This window comes from Vidua chalybeata, chromosome 3 (assembly GCF_026979565.1).
Source record: "Vidua chalybeata isolate OUT-0048 chromosome 3, bVidCha1 merged haplotype, whole genome shotgun sequence".
In the NCBI taxonomy this organism is placed as follows: Eukaryota; Metazoa; Chordata; class Aves; order Passeriformes; family Viduidae; genus Vidua; species Vidua chalybeata.
In genome coordinates, this window is record NC_071532.1 from 105,031,863 (window position 1) to 105,049,648 (window position 17,786).

The window sequence follows — 17,786 nt, forward strand, 5'->3', positions numbered from 1 at the left end:
TTATTATTTTTGGAAATTCTGCAGGATTTAAATCTTAGCTATTTTTCTCATTAGTTTGAAATAAATCTTAGGATATTTCTGAGCCATTTTATGGAAAAAAATAGGATCTTTCTATATAGATCAATTTGAACCTGGAGGTCCCTTTTTCTTCCTTTCTTTCCTTTTATTGGGCAAAATCTTCAGTCAGAAAAGGTCAAAAAACTCAGGGAACATTTGAAAGAAAAACACTTCTTTCTGTACATTTGAACAAAAATTTTATGGCATTTTCTTCACACAGTTATTTCTGATGAAAATCTTTTCTGCAGACATCTGTCTTACAATAATTTTGTTTAAATTACTTTTTTTTACATAAAATGAGCTCTGAGTTTTCTGATGGACTGCAATGACTTAGAGAAATTGATTTCTGTGTCTGTCAAATAAGAAGCTGCTCACAGAGGATGAAAACACTGATTTTGCTTTTTCCTTTTCCTATCATTAAAACCAAATATTTTATTTTTATCTATCCAAATCATAGTCTTTTCAGACACACAGCTAACCAGAAATCTTGATCTGCTGTTGTTCAGGTTCTTCACTTCAGCTTCCCATTGACTCACAGCAGAACACTTTTTTATTGCCTTTCTCCCCATGACCATTCCCACATGTTGGACATGTTTGTACAGGCAGAGAGATCATTTTCCCTTCCACTTCTGTCTGTCCTTTCTCCAATCCACTGTGCATTACCTTAAGATATTTTATTGGCAGAGCAGAAAGACCCTAATTCTGGAAAGCACCATGATGCAGTGAAGTACTTAAGTTCAGGTGTGGGTCCCAGTGGAACTCCATGAGCTTGACTATTTCCCTGAACAGAGGCCAAAACAGACAATAAGCAAAGTGAAAAGAAGGAAAAAGTATTACTAATGTACTAAGATAAATGGAAATTCAACAATGTGTGGGGCCTACTAAGTAACACAGTTGACAATTACAGCAGTTCAGAGGATGAAAGAGAACATTTCACACTGACACAAAAAACAACTCTGAATATCAGCTCATTTGTTTTTAAAGCAATGCACCTAAGTAACTACATACTAGAAGCGTTTTCAGAAAAAGACTCTACTTCAAATGTTGCCTTTTCAATGGAGAGTAATAATATTATTTTAAAAGTTCATTTATTATTATTACTATTATTTTTATTACAATTTTTTTCCTTTGGTTTGATCACCTATTTCACTGTACTTACTCCAGTGAAGGCTAAATATATAAAGTCTACTCCCATTTCTTAAACCAGACAGGTGGGCCAACAACTATGATTAAGCTGTCAGCATTAATGAGCAGCTTGCTTTAGTTTCTGCGCAGACTAAAAACTTTTTATGTCTGGAAAAAGATCCTTAAATAGTTTATAACAGAAAAAATAAAATTATGTTGTTTCTCATGGTCAAATCAGAAACCTATTTATATATAGACAACACCAGCATGTCTCACCTCTCAGCATTTTTACTACCACTGTAACTATGAAATCAGAGGACAGAAAGACTATTAGATGTTTATTTACACTGTGGTGGGTTTTAAATATTAAGGTTGTTTGGTTTTTTTTTTTTTTTTTTTAACTAAAATTAACAAGCATTTATTAAGGATAAAGTTAGGGGTAAGAACAAAAGTGTGTCTGATACTAGACAGATAATGCACGTTCCTCCACATCCATGCACAGGATGTCCTTTGTCAGACAGTATGAACACAAACATGAACACTTTAAAGCTGTACATGCGATGAATGTAAACATGCTGAAAATAAATCCCTGAGACTAGCTGATAATGAATATCTTGAGAATTCCAGCTTCAAACTTAAACATAATCCAATTTCCTACTGAAAGTTTCAATTCACATCTTGAGATTTTCTCAATCGCTTATTTTCCCTAGTAGTAGGAATATTAGAGGTTAGACAAAAGAGGAATCTATTACAATAAAATAAGCTGCTTTATGAGCATATATCTAAAACTTGGGAGCCAGGGTTGCCAAAAAGTATTTGACTAATGACAGAATATTTGTGAAGTGTCTGAAGACCAAAACTTTCTTGTATTTCAGGACAAACAGTATTTATCTGTGATCTCATACCAGGTAAGATTATATGCATTATTTATACATTATCCCTCTTTATTACAAGTTTCAGTAGTCTAATCAGAGCTTAAACTAAAATTTTGTGACTTGAGAGTATGACTCTGCAGTGCATAAATAACTAAAAGTCAACAATCAAAACAAGTCTTTCACAGACACTGCCTTGGCTAAAAAACATGCCTTCAATTCTTTTGGCAAAAAAATCTATAGACCTGTGAGTTACTGTGGGTAATGAAAAATGCACCAGCTTGTCTCTTCTTTCCTTTCAACTCAAAACCCAGTGGCTGTTTGTGTGGAGGGGCATTTTGAAAAACCCAGTCTTGGGGGTTAAGTGTCCAGATAGGACTGGTTTCACTTCCTTTAATGTCACACATATCCTTTTAGCTGCATGGGGCTATAATTCCTTACATTTGGTGTTCTGTTGGTCACAAGTGCTTTAGGCAAACAATAAAAAAGGACAAAAATTGTGAAGTACATTTCAGATCCCAGCTGGGCCATGGGCTTCCTGAGAGAGCTGGTGAAGCCTTGCAGAGGTGAACTCAGAGATGTGGACCAGGAACGCTGCAAGAGGCATGAGAGGAAGCAAGACAGAGCCTAAAACTCAACACTTTTTCTTCAACATTGACTCTTTTCCTTACCTGGATTTTAAACTTTTCAGACAAGGACTGTCATTACATGGGTATCTAAAGACCCACCTGAAATGGGAATTTTGTGAAAGAATGCTATTAAATTGTATTTAAATTTATTAAATTGTAACAGAATCAGGTGCTATCATATGGACAACATCCTGCCAAATTCAGTACCTTTGGCATCCAGCTGTGATGTGGCCTAAGTGAAAGTCACTTTTTTTTTTTTAATATGACATTGTTCAAATGTTGCAGCTGATTCACCTTGGCAGGCATCTCACTGATGTCCACTGCCATGAAATTATCTTAAAAAAAATATCTCTGGAGACTGATCTGTCTCTTACTCCGTAACCTTTTCCTAAGTTCACCCTATCAGAGGGCTTTTAATTTATTTAAATTATTTTCATACACATCTGAGAGATATGCAGTTGAGGTTTTGTTAACCTTTTCCTAAGGATGATCAAGCAATTAATAGGAGTAAGTTGTTTTGACAGGAATCATAAATAAGTGAGGCTGCTACTAGTGCCAGAGCAAATCCTACCCCAAAATGCACACAGCTCACCTCTGTGTGAAGTGCAGTAAAGGACTGAAAACCAGCTTTGTTTTGTTAGGCGTGACAAGCATCACAGTAAAAAACATCTGGAAACTGATGGCCTTATATTTGCAGTAAAATGAAAGGTATCAGAAATTCTGGATCTAGACCCTGAATCTCCTGCCAATCTTTGACAAGCCATTTAACCTTTTTGGCCAAGATTCAAGAAATTTTCTGGGCTTTTAGCTTCTATTTAGAACCCTAAATTCCTATTGATTTCCTATGACTACTCTAAAACAAGCAAAAGCAAAGATGTATGCACAGCACAGCTGAGTCAAAGGTAGCTCTTGGTTGTTTTCTTTATATAGGTATATATATATATATATATATCTTTATAAACCTCTAAAGAAAGAAAAAAAAAATTGTCTTATTATTAATGTGGTTGTGGGAGAAGTTTGGGTTGGTCAGATCTAAATAAACTGAGAGTAATGCCTCAATGAATATTTTTAGAAAAGGATCATTTTTTAAAATAAAAAAAAGCCTCAATGATCGTATTTATCATAATGGATTTAAAGAAAAATATCAACTATGTTGTATTTATTAAGAGTAATAGTTGATCCAATGACAGATATATACTGCCTTTCAAAATTTTCATAACTGTTTTCATTATTCTTGGAAGTTTATTGGTAAAAGTGTGATAAGAATTTTCTTTCTCTTCAAGAAAAACAATCTGCAATGTCATCTTATATTTTCAAACTTTAATTTTGGCTCAAGTCTCCCTTGTAACACCTACATCCCATGCTGCAGAATTAGGAGTAGGTGAAATAGGAATAAATAAACTAATTAGATCACTTTGTGTTATCTCCTGCATATAAAAAGTAATTACATTTCTTCTAGTTACCCTTCGATCCATTAACTTGTCTCTGTTAAGATTCATCTACCTGGAAAACAGCTTGTGCTTTCTATGAATACCATGGATAATTCAATTTCTCTCTCAGGACATGGCTTCAGTGGTTTATCACTTACAAGTTTCTACATTTTTGCCTAGCAAAATTTCCATGGGATCAAGTTACCACACACTTCTGCTAGCACTTTAACCCAGAGAAGGTTTTCATAGTTCAAACACAAGATATCCACACTTTTGTATATCAGGAACTCAAGAATCTGAGTTAAGTCATTAACTGAGAAACAGATGTTTATTTAGAAATTGAGCTTCTGAGAAATGCTTTTTCCAGCCTACAAGTACATCTTATAATAACACTTTAATTCTCTTCAGCTTTCATCAAAGGATGTCATATTATACTAGCCACATTTAGGCTCCTAATTTGCCACTTAATTTGATTGTTTTCCTAAGGTTCATGTATTTACTGTTCATGTTCAGTGGGACTAGCTAGATGCAGAACCACCTCTGAGATCCGTTAGGAAGGCAAAGACAGAGAAATGGAATCCAGGATTTTGTTCCCTGGCTCACAGCCCTGATTGGCTTCTTGATCCTGTCAGTTTCTTAAATTCACCAATATAATTTCACAATAAAAAAAAAAAAAAAAAAAAAGCAAAAAAAAAAAAAAGCAGTTGAAATGGATTTGTAATAAAACCATCCAGAGTTTAAGAAAGGAAGAATTATATTGGTTTGTCCTGCACAACAGTGGAGAGGAAAAAGAAAACTTAGTCGTGGCATTTTCCAGGTTTCATCTTATTATTTTCCTTATACACAGACCAAAAGGGGAAGAAGTAGTATGAAAACATCTTCTAAAAACACAGTTTTGAGTGCATCTGACACCAAATGTCTGAGCAACATTTCTGTTCCAAACTATTTTGTAAGAGCTATACCAGGAGGTGGTGATTGGGGTCATCTAAATAATATTTCAATGTAGGAAAAAAGATAATGAAAAAGAGTTATATCTGTGGGACCTAGAAATTCCCCAGAGACCTTGCATGGCAGAAAGCACACTAAATAGAAATATAAATTTTCTGGACTTGGGAACAAGGGACTGCTACCTGATGACTCCTGCCTCACCATTGTGGCTCTTCTTTCATTCATGAGCTCAAACAAACCTTCAGCCAAAACTCATCCAGTAGTGCATAAACCACTCAAAAATACTGAAATTTAATGAGGAATTTTGAGCTAATGCATTTCTATTAAAAATATATATGTGCCATTTATATATATATGCCTTCAATCAGATGTCCCAGTCAAAGAAATCATGGACTTATACTCCTCTCTCATACACTGATCACTCCTGTTAATATTGTGCCATAAAAATATCTTTCTAAATTCAAATATATATATTTACACCCGTGGAGTTCAAACTCATATATTTACACCCGTGTTTTCAAATACACTGCAGTACAATACCACTGATTTTATGAGACCTAATTTTGTCACATTTCATCCAGCTGAGTATTTGCTCTTACAATGAACCTTTTCTTGAACCAAAATCTGCTTTCATCACTATTTCATAAATATATTCTGCTGATAACCATTTTCCTATAAGTAAAACATAAATTATGAAAGTATTTATGCTGGCTATCTTAGGAAGCAAGGAAGGTCTTGGCCTTCTAAAAGCTTGGTCGAATGGATTTCTCATACATTGACTCACCATGAACACGCAGAAGAACTCTGGCACAGACAAGGATGCAGGCAAGTGGCATAAGCTGAATTACAGTCCCCAAGCCACGGGGTATAGAGCCTCTCTGAGAAAAGTTTGCACGTGCCATGAGTCCTCTTCAATGAACCAGCCACAAAAGACTCTCCTTTAGTGTAACTCAGCCTACTATGGAGTGATAAATGTTCAGACACTATTTCAAACACAATATGCAGCATTCATTCGGGTAGAACAAAAGGAACAATATTTAACTTTGTTTAGCTGGGTAATTTAAATCACTGAGTCTTTTTTTGTTAGTTTTTTCATTTCCTATTTTCACTAGCTCATAACCAGAGAGGACTGAGAAAGTAGGTCACAGAATATTTCTTATGAAACATTTTGGTTTTCTACACGTATTTCAGATGTTCCAAGCCTAGAATCATTAATAAAAACTTAGCATCTGTAATATGCTTTTTAAAGACATGAAGTCACAAGAGACCTTAAAAGTGAATCCACTACTGCTTACTGAGCTCTACAAATCTCCAGTTCCTACCTTTGGTAATTATTTTAAAATACCCAGGAGAAATTGCAAATTTGTCCAATTACAGCCAAAATACTAACATTGATAATCTGCTGTAAAATAGCACTTCCACCCTCGTTTCTCACAAAATGAAAAGGCAAAAAAGTGCCTCTGTGTGAGATAGAATTTTGGTGGAAGGAATGAAGTCACAAGAAGTGACTACTAGCCTCAGGCACTGACTTATAAGTTGTAGTTCTTTCTCCTCAAGTACATGGAAATTCACATTGCTCTCACTGATTTAGTACAGTCATAATCAGGTCTGGACAGACCTCATTTAACTGATCCAGGACACAAATATTCTGTGTCACTGCCCAGAAACCACTGCCCTTGACCACTGGATATAGAGGGAACTCAGGGCAATGCCACTCCCCTCAGGCACTTTATGACTCTCCAGTACAGATGAGAGGTAACAGATATCATTAATTTAGGTTTATATTACACACTCTGACATAGCAAACCACAAAGCACAGCCATCTGACCTATGTGAGAGGGGAGGAACAGGCTAAATTGGCCCAGTGATTTTTGCCCAACTGGTCTTGAAACATCAGGTGATACTGGAAATGCCAGAAACACCTCATTGCCCACGTACCTCAACGTTTTATCACATCATAGGAGTGGGACCTGCTGGCAGACTTCATCTCTTTGTTTTGCTATAACACATCTCTGACCAGATATAAGTGTTTGAATATGTCTTCCATCTAACAACCTCAAGAAACCATAGAAATATTCTAGGCCAGAATAAGATAAAATTCTTGGCATTAAGGCAAAGGTTAAAGCATCCCTCAGTGCATGTAGTGAGCACCTAAGTACTTCTAATAGTCTAGCTCCAGGATTTTTCTCTTTCTAAAATGAAAAAAAAAGGCATTTCAATAAACATTTTCACTTTTTTTAGATACTCGGTAACAGCATGGCATAAATATCAAAGGACAAATGTATAAATGTAATACTGGAAGTTTGCAATGATGCTAATCCTTGTAATTGTCATTCCTTATACACAGGAAAAGAAAGGTATACATGTACATGCATGGGATAACTGTATAGTTGTATATGTATAATCATTACATATAAAAGTACTGTAGTATGTATCTACATTTTATACGTGTGAGTATAACACACAAAAATATACATATAAAACACACACACACACACATATATATATATAAACAAATGTATAGCAAAATAAATTTTAAATCAAAAAACCCTATTTTTCTCTGCCAAGGTAAATAGACTGGTTTGCAGGAGTGGAAGAATATCAATATAATTTAATTGGGGAGCCCCATCTGGCTGCATAGGTAGAACAAAGCTGAGCTAAAAATATGAAGATAATTAAAACCAAAATGAAACAAAAAATCCTAAACCAGAAAGACTACAAGAGTTCAAACAAATTGTTTTTTTAACAGCAAATGGAAGGAAGATCAATAATGGCTTCCATAGCTTCTGGATAAGCATTTCCCATAAATTCAGGCACCTATTAAAATGCACTTACATGTGATATTAAGTAGTTGGGCCTGTGAATAAGGGCCAATTTTTCTCCTGGAAAACTCAGGGCTACATCCTTGGGCCAGTATTTTCAAACTTAGAAGTGTGAAACAGTAACTGAACAGCTAGACATTTTCCAGAGCATGTAATAAATTAATCTTGCTGAGATGGATTGGAGCAATTATTCAAAATGTAATTGGCTTTTGAAGTGCCCATTTATTGTAACTTTAACTATTCCCTTAATACCTTAGAAACTACTGACACTGTGCTCACAAAAATCATATAAACAATGAAAGTGTAAAGAGCATTTAGGTGTTCGTATGCTCAATAAATATACCGAAATGACTTTGCTTGACATTCCCTACTTTCTGAAAGGTGATCCTTTATTCTAATCAAGACAGTTCATTAAGAGCCAAAGAAAATTCAACTCAAGTGTATTCTGAGAGACTTTTTATGTGACAGCAGGTAAAAGACCTAGATCCTGAGCCCCAGGGTATTTAAGTGATTATTTCTCATTTCATTTAGATTGAAACAATATGAATATGGCATTTTTTACTTCTTTAATGATCTGTGCTTCATTCTCCTTTCTGAAAAAAAAGAAGTGGAAAAATTCATTTCCAGAGAGCCTTAAGAGGACATCTGCATTAAAATATGGGGTGTCTGGCCTGGTTTAGTAATTGTGTCTCTTTGTTTGATACATCTGGGAGGGATTCAGTGATTTAGAGAAAATTTGTAGTTGTGCAAGGTTGTTCATGACCCTCCTGTAGTTAATAATCTCAATATCTGTCACCCAAGCACATCCCACTATGTTTAAACCTTTAGTTTAATTTTTCAATTCTTCATATGGCAATGTGCAATGCTGATATGTTTGTATCAGCAAAAACAAGGCCAGTATTTGAGATTAAGCACTGCTAGGCATTCCATTTTACAGTGTAATTGTTAGCTCAGTTTTGAACAGAGCATAGTTTTGGACTATTTTGGACCAAACCTGGATAGTTTTGCCACAGCTCTTGGGACAAAGTGATTCAGGAATAAGTCCCTGTGTGCAGTCTGTTTGAGGAATCTCTGTTGGCTGTGTTTAAGTAATGTACTCACAAGAACACAACTCAAAGGCATGTCATTTGATACGACAAATGGTAGCATTATTTGTCATTTGACAATAGTGGCACTGTTGTCTTACCAAGACAGTAGTGGCTGGCCCCTTTTATTTATCAGTTCAGACACAGCCAGCATGTTCTTCAGAATCTTTGATTCCTGCTACAATGTGGAAAGACTAATAATCCATAACTGCTCTTCTTTTTATTTACAACAATCTCAAAATGTCACAAAGGCATTAAGAACTGAAATATGCTAAGATTTTTGGTGCTGTTTGGATGTACAGCAGTCAAAGATCACCAGACCTAAGAGTCATTAGGAAGAGACTGAAATCATTGTTGTATAGCTAGTTTTTAAACAGGCTTCTGACTACCACAGTGTTTGAGCTCCATTTCCATTTTGTCCATTCCAAGTACAGGATTTCACAGAAATGCTGGTTTGTTGGCATTTCCACAGTGCAGCCAGATGACTTTCCACTCAGGCTCAGGTAGTCACAGCTCCAGTTCAGGTCAGCTGTGCATCTCCCCAGATGCCTCATTTGTCCAGCTTGTGCAGCTGATGTGGGTTCCTGGTTTCACCATGGCCCACCCTCATGAGCACAGATTTGTCTGGTCTGGTCTAACCCTGGTGACCAGACTTGATCTGTTCACTTTTCTAGGGAACTGTGGGGCTGTGTCTCATCAGTGACAGTGTTTAGTCAATGCTTTCTTAATCCATTTGCCTTTTGGAATAATACATAATGGTTTTAAATTCTACAATTTCTTTTATTTAAACTACATTATTTTTCTTTGGAAGTAGGCAGCAACATTCACTTTCAACCCTCATTTTTTTTTCTTCCCCAGCAGGCTTTTTTATCAAGCAAATGTGATGAAAAAGCATGTTTTCATTACTATTTTCTCTTTTTAAAAAATCCTGGCAAGCCTAGATAAACTTGTCCTTTTGACACATGGCTCAGGGCATGTCTTTACTGCATTTTCACTCCTATCACATGCATCTTACAAGTACTTACCACGGGCGTATTTTCAAAATAGTAAACTTTTCACACTTAGCCTCCTTTTTAATACTCCTTAACAGCAAAGACCGGTGCTTGCTGCTGCAAATCAAACATCTACAACAAGAAATGACAGTGCAGGTGAAAGACAAGAAAAGAGGCAAAGGCACTTAAGAATAGAAAGAGAGAATAAGATACAAATGTTATATATCAAACTTGTACAGCAATTGTGATTAGCAATTTATTGTACATGAAGGAGAGATTGTGCTGTGTTACTTCTTCCTTAGTCTACCCCCTAATCTTAGTGAACCTACATGATACTTTGCTTATATTGTCTGGAGGAATTACCAAGTCCTGGAAATACTTTGTTTGAAAAGGAAGAATGATTTAAAATAAAATACTGAAAGCTGAACATCAGTTTCCAGTTCTGCTGAAGGAAAATCTCCAAAAACTAATTCTGCACAGCATCACAGATACTGGTAGTATTTATAATAAATTTCAGCCCTTTTCTGGCTTTCTAGAAGGTTTTTGAGACATCTGAAAACAGATGTAAAACACTGTAAATGGGAATTCATAAGTGTATACACACAGAACAACATCTGGTACAACACAAGTCTGTTTAAGACTCCAGATTCATGTTGAATTTTTCATCCACCAGTGCCCCCAAGTCCTCCTTCTCTTTAGGGCTGCTCTCAGTCCCACAGTCTTTACTGATACAGGGGATTGCCCTGATCCAGTCGCAACAGACCTTGTCCTTGACATTCCTGAACTTCACAAAGTCCAAGTTCCTCGAGCCCAGCAAGGTCCCTGTGGGTGAGATCCTTTCCCTCAAGCAAATCAACTGCACCACTCTGCTTCACTAAGGTGCACTCAAACTCACTGTGTGTCATTTGGGATTGCTTTTGAGTCACTGAGAGGAGTACTAACAACTGGACTACTCTTTTAATTATTACATTCTCAGTAATTCATTGACTATTTTCTAAATCTGGGTGAAAATTGTGCTGGTGAAAATTTAAATATTTTAGAACAATAAGATGTCCAAAAATTTTTTATAAACCATCCAACCAAAAAAAAAAAAAAAAAAAACCAAACCCAAACAAAAAAAACCACAAAAAACAAGATCCCACCATTCAAATAAAATGATGTTAATTTTTAAATACTATATTAAATACTATATCCATATTCTCTTTTCACATTTTTTAATTTCCAGCTGAGTTTTTTTAAGCTATGTTTCTTGATACCAGTTATCACATTTCTGTACCAGTTAATTTCTCTTGATCGGTTACGAAGGTTTTAAAATGCCTTATATATCAGAAAAAATCCAGCATAGTAAAAAGAAATATGATATGCTGCAACTTTACTCTTCTGAAATGCTTTCTCTGCAGAAGCTTGGCTATGTAGAAAGAAAAAAAAAAAAAGGGGAAGGATGGAGAAAAAGAGCTGTTAGATAAAAACTGGAGGTTATTCAATGCATCATATTAATAAAATGAAAATTGAAAATCATATTCATTGAAAATGAAAAATGGGGCTTCAATTGCATATGGGAAAATGTTATGACTATGGTAATTAAAAAAATAATGTTTTTTAAGCTTCATATCTCAATTTATTTTGAATTAAAAAAAAAACCCAAACACCTAAAACTAAAGACTTCTTTTTTTTTTTTTTCCTATCCTGTCACACAAAAAGAAAATGGGCAAAATAAATAGACATGTAAAAAAGATTAAAATTTTCTTGTGGCTACTTATTTCCAGTCACTTCAATAATATAGCAGTTGAAGATGGAACTTAGTAAGCCTGATAATACAATATTTTTCAGGGGAAGGAAATCCCTTCCTCTAGATGCAGAGGTAAAAAAGTGTGTCCTTTGTCTTTCATATTATACTTACGCTTTTTCTGGAAAAAAAATTCTCCAAATATGTCCATTCTACAAGGTCTGTCAGAGCAAGAAATCTCTAACAGCTAGGATGGGAAATTACTGGTTAGTGGATTCACTCTTTCTTGATTAGTCCATATAAGCAATAGTGGAATTTAACTTTCCTGTTATTCAGAGATGTGCAAAACTATCTGCAAAGTATCAAGTCTAAACTGAATGAAGACATTTTAAAATGCTTTTAAGCTTAAAATGCTTATTTTAAATATTTAAATAATGGAAAGGAAAAAGAGAAAGAAGAAGATTCATAGAGCCCTGTAATGATGAGTAATTTAATTTCTAATCTTCAGAAATTAACTTATGACGCAGTACTTGTCTTCATATATTAAGTAGCGTGAGCTTGACTCTGTGAATCAAGGGAAGTTGAATCTGTAGCTCAGGAAATTCCCTCTTTCTCTGTCATAGCATGTAGATGTCCATAAGAAATCTGGATATTCCTAGGACTTTTAGATATCTGTTTATCTGCATTCTGCAGAGGTTCAGTGTTGGAACCATGAAGAAAAACATCACCTTCATCTTCTGAGGGAATGGTTCCTGACAGATGGACTTTTAGGGGGCTGTGGTAGAGGGACAGGGCCATCTCACAGAGCAGTTTTAGTTGTGTGAAGGCAGGAGCCTCCATTGCAAAGGAGAGTGATCAGTCCAGATGAAAAAAAATCCATGCGAAAGTGGTGTTATCATATAATCTCTCATGAAAGCAGTTTTTGCGTGTCGCTTGGTGCGCTGCTCTGTGATGGCTCTGAGCATCTGTTGTGCAGATCAAGCCTGTTAATCACTTTTGTTCTGAAACCTGTCAGAAACTAAGGTGAGAATCCTTTCAGCTGGCCCCTTTAGTTGTCTATCCACAAGACAACCTGAAAATGAAGGGAAGATGGCAGAAGGCAGATTTTTAAAGTGATGTGTTTTATTCAGGTCAAGGGATGTTTGTGCTTTTTTCAGGGCATGCCAGGGTGTTGTGTGTAGGGATGGGTGTTATGGGAGACTGGGCTCTCCAGTCACACATTTGCTTTTATCTTCTGCTTTGATGAATAAAGAAAACAACACATTTAGAAATTATATTGTCAACCAATGAGATTTCATTATCACCAACAGTTTGAAAGGGCTGAGGCTTTATAAAATGGAAATTATTATGACTGTTGCAACTACTTACTGATAAGAAAAACAAACAAAAAAACCCCACAGAAATAGCCATTTAAATCACCTGATTTCCTTAAATATAATCTTTTAATGAATAAATCCTACCCTCTTTCAATCGGGTTCCCATGCTAAATTTTTTTTACAATTTCTTTATTTTTAAAATTCTGTGAGAATCAAGAATTCCCTTAACCTCTGGTGCTTCAGATGCACTTCTTGGTAGTGAGTAATGATATAATTCACACTATTTTATTGCTTTTTTCTTTTCTGGTGATAGTAAAGTATAGATGATAGTATTTCCAGCACATATATTCACAGATATGACTTTAGAATCCTCCTCCACTGTGTACTTATCATTAACAAAATAAGATCACTTACAAATTTATGAAGACTACACGCAGAAAAAGAGGATCAAAAAATAAAAGTGACTCTAATAAAAGCTCTGAAATTAGTATACTTTTAATTGCTCTTATTTTAAATCAGAAATATTAGATTATTTTGGTTATTAAGCAATATAAAATTTTCATGAAATATTAACTGCAATATTGTAAGGCTTGAAGTTTTGAAGTAGACTGCCATCTGCAAGCACAGAAAACTTATTTTTCTAAGCACTCAAAATGTCTTCCAATATACACTTTATTGCAGTCAGGTTTCTGTTGCCAGTGTATGAAAGGTGATACTTTCTCAGTTAATTTATATTCATTTCCTGTTTCCTAAATGAAATAACTGACTTTACCACCTGAAATGTTCTTGGAGGCAGGCAGCAACTCAATTAGCAAGAATAATAAAGTTTGCTGGTCATCTTTCAGTGAGCACAGCCCATTCAAAAGACCTACAGCCATCCAGTTGCCTATTAAAGAGCCATCTTAGCAGTCTTCTGAACACTGATCACTTTGAGGCAAACAGAAATTTCTTTGTTAACTGTTTAATGGAGGAAAAAAATTAGTGAGACCAAGTCACTTTCCTTTTAATACAGGGCTTTTTTATACAGGAACCAGTATAGCCTGGCAAACCTCATCTGTAAGAAATGTAGATGGAAAAATGTACTTTTTTTACCTCTACCTACAGATCCTAGCAAAAGGTAAGATTTCTCGTGTGCCTGAATTAATATACATTTCCTATATGAAAAATCAAATGCATGGCCTTAATTTTACTGTCTCTCTATGAAAGGATGCAGATTGCCTCTAGTTATCCCGTTGCTCCTTGGCAGTTGAACAGAAAATAGGCATCCATATCAGCTCTGGCTTTTTCAGGGATTGCATTCAATAAAGTGAATTACACCAGCCAGGAGATTTGTTTCATCTTGGAACATGAAATTTAATCAGGAAACAAATGGATATCTGCTTATACAGCAAGTGGCTAGTGTAGGACAAGCTGGGCTTCACTTTGGATGATGAATAGGGAATTTTCTTTGTTCGGATGAGCTACATGCGATCTCTCAGTCAAAACTTTCATGAGCAACACTGAGTGTATAGAGGAGTCAGCATTATGCTTTAATGGAAACTCTCAATTTTAATATGCCTCTGAAATACTTTTCCTTCTAATAATCCTCTCTGGAAGCTCACTGGGCTGCTCTACCTGTCTCCCAGTGAGAACTGTTCTGCTACATTTCTTTTGACGTTATATTCTGCAGCACAGGTTTTCACTGGATACAACTGGTCCCTTTCACAGACAATTTCTCTGTTTTCCTGTCACAGCCTACCCAGAGCCCAGAACCTTTTGCAGAGCTTTGCCCATGCACAGCTTTGCACTTACAGCTTTCTTCAAGGACAAAAGATACTACAGGTCCTTTAAGCATTGCAGAAAACCTTCACTGGCTTCTTCAGAAAACCCCAAACTTTGCAGCTTTAACAAGCATGAACCATAACTGCAAATACTGATTTTTCAGCCTCCTAAGCACAGTAAACCTTTCTTTGGTTAGAATTCTCTAAGGCATCCAGAACATTTCTTCAGATGATCTTTTTCTCTCTGTAAAGTTAAAATAGAATTCATTCCATTACCCATTGTTTCTGACAAAGTAGAAATGTAGGCTAGCTATCTGGGATTCCCTTTGTATTTAGCATATCTCTAGGCAATATAATCAGTGGGGGAATTAATTTAATTTGTAAGCCTCCATCAACTTGAAAGTAAACCTGTGGAGACCAGCTAAGATATACATGTTTCCTTTGTAGATAGCTGAAGTCAGGAGTCAGGTCAGGTGTATATCAGCCTTACTTTTCTTCTTCTCTTGGTTCTGCAGTTTGACACTTTTCTTTATAGTATTTTTTTTTTTTTTTTTGCTCCTTTGGACCTAAATATCTGCAAAACCTTGGGAGACAGCTGATCTTCCTTACGCTTTACTGAGTTCTGTGCCCCAAGATGTTCAATAGTTTTCTGCAGTGAATATTTTTCTATTAAATCCCTAGTATAAAGAAAAATAACAATTTGGCCCATGCAAACAGCACAGTCAACTCCTGCAACACAGAATAAAAAGCTTGTTAGTATCTAGTAAAGTTGATAATATCCAGTAAAATTCAAGGTAAGACAGCAAACAAACACAGAATACTTTTGCTAAAGGAACTAAACCAAATTTGGATCAATCCCAAAACGACACACTGCTGTTTTGATTAGGGAAGGAAACAAACAAAAAAATAAGTAACATAATTGCCTAATTGCATTTCAGAACCTCTTCCTTAGAACTGCTCTGAATTTCACAAAGCTAAGATGTCATTAGGGGTAAGGGTTATTTAATGTACCCAGACACCCACAGCAGTTCTCTCCGTATTATGGTCTTCTTATCGTACCCATCCCTGCAGCCCCTTCCTCTTCAATTTTGCTCATCAGGATAATATTTTGGTAGTTTAAAATCTTATTTTAGAACAAAATAAAACTTATTTCATACTTCTAATTCATAAAACTCATTCACACATTTTTCACTTCTATAAGAACAACAGATATAAAGAAGCATCTATCGTATATTTATACCAAAGTTTTAATCATTTAATACAGAAAATTACTGTTTGCTTGAGGCTTTTTATGAATCAAATATTTCTCATTCTTCTTGAGTATTGTCCATTTCTACTGCTGACCAAGCATAAGAAGTTTCTTCAGTGGTTAATTACCTCCATCAAGCATCTGGATAGAGTATGTTTTATTGCCTGTCATGACTTGGTTTAAGAAGAAAGAAAATTGAAGTTCCCAAACCCTGTAACAGATGTTTTTCACTTAAGTACTATCAATTCTTGGTGGAATTACAAGGGTCAGACACAAGCTTCTCTTTTTGACAGATCCCTCATTCACCTCTTATCTCCAAATGTGTGGGAAAAATTCAATGTAATGTGAAAGAATAACAAACTATAATTCAAAAAGTGAATGAAAATAATACAAAAACTTTCCCTAATGTAATTATTTCTGTTATATAATATTATTATTATATTACATCTTTTACTTGATACATATGTTTACAGTGCAGTGCTCTATTTCATTATTTTGTATAATGGCAAAGACAATATTACACATTGATAACTACAATCCAGTATTATTTGTTTAGAGGCAGTAAACAGGAGGCAGAAAGGATATTTAGACCATTGAGACCAATGCCTACTTTCAATTCTCACACTCTGATTTTTACTGTATGTTGTTAACATCAGTGCTTGGCACCAGTCAGTGGTGGATGGGAACTGACTGTCACCATCAGTTTATCATCCTACTCTAACACTTTCATACCTTCTCTCTCTGTGAGTTCTCACAGACAGCTCCTTACAACACTGACTCATTTTCTCTTCCTTCCCCACAGCCAGCTAACTCCTTCCTGCCCCTCACAGCACACACTAACCTTTACTGCACAACCACCTGGCCCTTGCCCAGCACAGCCAACAGACTCTAACTCTCCTCTTGAGTAACTAACCCACTCTTTTACAACACCCATCCTTATTGGACACAGCTGTGACCTGTTAAGGTCAAGGCTGTTCCTACTCTTTGGTAATTAGCACAGCTGCAACTCCTCAGGGGTGAGATTGCCTTCAGCACTATCTCTATTCTCTTACAATCCACCCTCCCACAATATGTATGGTGTGATATCAACAACTATGAAAGTCATGGCACATGTAATTTCATTTTGAAGACTAGAAAGACAAAGAAGAAAAACAAAAAACAAAGGTTCATTTTGAGCTTGTATTCTGGTGTAAAGTTCCATAAGAAAGGGTTCTATGAACTATTTGATATGTCAGTTTTGCTGGTTGTACACTTTTTTAGTTACAGTCTCTTCCCTAAAACACAAATTTTCAGAAACTTTGATTTTATCACTTACTACCATGACTTTGCATTGAAACCTTTCATTTTCTTTCACTTAAGCCTCTGTCTTTAACTTCCTTATTTGAAGATACTTAAGGAAAACTGTAAGTGCTCATTTTTTACCAAGATTTAGTCCTATAACCACTGCTGCCTGTGGTAGCTCCCAGATCAATGCTACACAGGGAGTAGGTCTTAGACTCAAGCTTTTCTCTCACATGTCTTCCTCCAGTCACAGCTGCTAGAATAGGAACCTTGGTGTTTTTCTATTCACCAATATCCTCACTTTTTCTACTATTCTTGAGTTTTCAAAACAGTGCATATGTCCAGAAAGGGGGGTTAATCAGATTCTAGGATTTCAAAGTATCACTGAAACATGGAAATTATCTTCAAAATAGCAAGTAGAGAGTTTGACTTCTTAATGGAAATCTCCAGTTGTTCTGATATACCAGCCAAGTCTTGAAAAGAATGTAAAATGC